Below are 3,090 nucleotides of genomic sequence, written 5' to 3'. Positions count from 1 at the left end.
GTAGAGAACACGACATGACATGGGAATTTCATTCAGCCTGGACTTGGAATTTGCCTGTTAACTTTTGCTGGGAATTCTGCCGTGAGGCTCTCTGGGGGGGAAAAAGCATTTTTGTACACGTGTGCATGCATGTGTACAAGAGTGAAATTCATAGAAAATTCATGTTCATTAAAATGTATGATCATCAAACAGCCATGAAAAATGTGGTCAGAGAATGTATTTGGAAACAAGCCACACATAAAGGAACTTTATGTAAGAAATGTATTTCAAATAATCATAAAATGGCCTTGATATGCCACTAGACATTAAGAAATCATGTTAATTTCAAATACTGACAACAGTAGTCCGGCCAGGATATTGTCATTTAAAAGTTGTTGTTGCAGCCTTCAACTGATGTTGATGTTGACATGTTGTGTTTTGGCCTGAAGCTCTGCCCTCCATCGATCGACCAATCACGAAGTCAGTAGTGTTTCGGCATCTGGGTTGCCAGATCTGTTCTAGTTAGCACAGCTGCAGCTACAAACGTTCCTGCTGGATCCTGCAGCCTATCTGTCAGAGAAGGGGTAAAACCTCGAGTCAGAGGAGGGGTAAAAGGGATACACCGCTCTACGGTCATTTGACAGTGATTGTACCAGTTTTGGCCACAATCTTACATACACTTCCTTTAATAAATAATGAATTTCTTTGCAATGTATAACAAAACAATAATATAATGTGACAGCGCAGGCACACATTTTTAAAGCAAAATATTTCACAAAACATGTATATATTCTGTTCAAGTATTTAGACACTTTCTGGTTGTCAGATGTTAGCTGATCATGTTCATAGATTATGTGATCAATTCAATCTATGGTTACCTGTAGGACAGTTGTGTGAAAAGGAACAGTTTTCGACATTTATAATAATAAGAAATGTTTCTTGAGCAGCAAATCTGCTCTGCATATTAGAATGATTTCTGCAGGATCATGTGACACTGAAGATGGAGTAATGATGCTGAATGATGCTAAATTACATTTTATAATATATCAAAATAGAAAATGGTCATTTTAAATTGTAATCATATTTCCCAATATTATTGTTTTTATTGTATTTTGTTGATCAAAAAATCATTGGTGAGCATAAGAGACTGTTAGCATAATTTGTTTGCAGCTGCCACTTGAAATGTTGTTATGGGATTTTAAGTGTCTTAATGCAAATGCTTTTGGCTTGTATTTGACAAAAGACAAAAAAAAAAAAAAAAAAAAAAAAAACAGGTTTAATGCATTTAAACCCGAGATTGTCCATATAAACAATGAGCATTCCCATGACCTTTGTGCACACTCATTAAGCTGAGTTTCTGTGGCTTTTATAGACCATAAAAGCCTTAGATAGTCTTCGACCTGCCCACCCAATGTGGCCATCTTACTCTAATCTGATAGGAACCACTGAGACCTGAGCTTTTGATCACTCAGCCTGATCTTCTAACTCCATCCTCATCACCATCCATGAAATGATCAAAGCTAGTTTGTACAATTGTAAATGTGACCGGAAGGAATTGTGGTTAAAATCAAGCAAATGCTTTGAAAATCACTAATGACCAGTGTCTTCATGTCTGAAATCTGATCTAAATCAATGGAAAGATAAGAAAAGTGACTAAAAAGTGTTAGATTTACTGCAGCTTCCAATATTTTAATTTTAAACAATGAAGTGCCACATGCTGAAAAACATGAGAATTTAGTAGTTGCACAAACAGTCCTTTTCCATATTGCACGAGAGTGCGTGATCAAAGAGTAGGCGAGCGTTGACATATCCCATGTGACTTGTCCATTGATGACCTTACTAGATAATGCCTGGTAATAAAGCTGTGAGAGACCGCCAGCTATAAACAAACAGTGGGAAACAATGAGCTCTGTACATTGTTTGTCTTCTATTTTCAATTCTCAACCGGTTGAAAAACATTGTCACTAACCGGATAAACATAATGGGGCCGTCTTGATTGAGAAACCTCTTTTCCCAGGGAAGGTAATTAAGCATTTAATGGACATGTTAATAGTTCACCAAGAGCACACGAGACCACGTGAACGAATAAAAGCAGAGAGACAGAGTCGTGCTCTGCCAGATGAGATCCACAGATTCTGAAGGCACATTATGTAGCAGATTGCAGGGCTACTGAAGTCCAAATTCACTCATGGAGATGATTAGATTAGCTTGATTGTTCAAAAGCTTTACGTAACGTTGGAGCATCTCTGGGAATAAAATTAATGAGGATGTAATCTTTTCTTGGCCAAAGATTACATCGACAGCAAAAACCATATTGATGATGCACACAAAGTGAAAAACATCAATCATTTAACTAACAGGTAATTACAACATGAATTGTCTGGTTTCTCAACCAGGGTTTAGATTAAACCAGGATTAAGCCTGGTGTGCATCTTGAGACAAAACAATGGCACTGAGCTATTTTAAGATTGCGTTCAGCTAAAACAGTCCAAACTTGCATTTTAGGGAGTTGTCTGTGAAACCGAGGGTATGACTTACCATCTTTGCGATTCAAAATGTTACTGCTTTAATTTTGATAATCTGGATCCAGAACTTTTCCAACCATCATTTGTGCTCCTGTTGGTTGAAACAACAGGCATAAGGGTCTGCTGAAGCAGCACAATTCAGCATCAGCCATTCAGCTGCCCCATGTGCTCGCCCTTACCACCCTGCTACCCAAAGTCAACAGATTTGACACTCAGCCCCTGATGGGTCAGCACTGGAAGAATGATAGTTCACCCAGAAATGAAAATTCTGTCATTAATTCCTCACCCTCGTGTCGTTCCAAACCTGTAAGACCTTCGTTCATCCTCAGAACAGAAATGAAGATATGTTTGATGAAATCCGAGAGCTTTCTGACCCCTTTATAGACAGCAATTTAATAAACACTTTCAAGCTCCAGAAAGGTAGGACAGATGTCATTAAAATAGTCTCTCCAGTGACTCCAGTGGTTCAACCTTCATTTTATGACGTTTTATTGCACACAGAAAGTAAACAAAATAATTACTTTATTTAACAATTTCTTCTTGTCTTCAACCATTTTAATCACAAATAAATGGTCAGGATATTAGC

This window comes from Pseudorasbora parva, chromosome 10 (genome assembly GCF_024679245.1).
Source record: "Pseudorasbora parva isolate DD20220531a chromosome 10, ASM2467924v1, whole genome shotgun sequence".
NCBI lineage: Eukaryota > Metazoa > Chordata > Actinopteri > Cypriniformes > Gobionidae > Pseudorasbora > Pseudorasbora parva.
The sequence above is the reverse complement of the archived record's forward strand: the minus strand, read 5'-3'. Positions refer to the sequence as shown.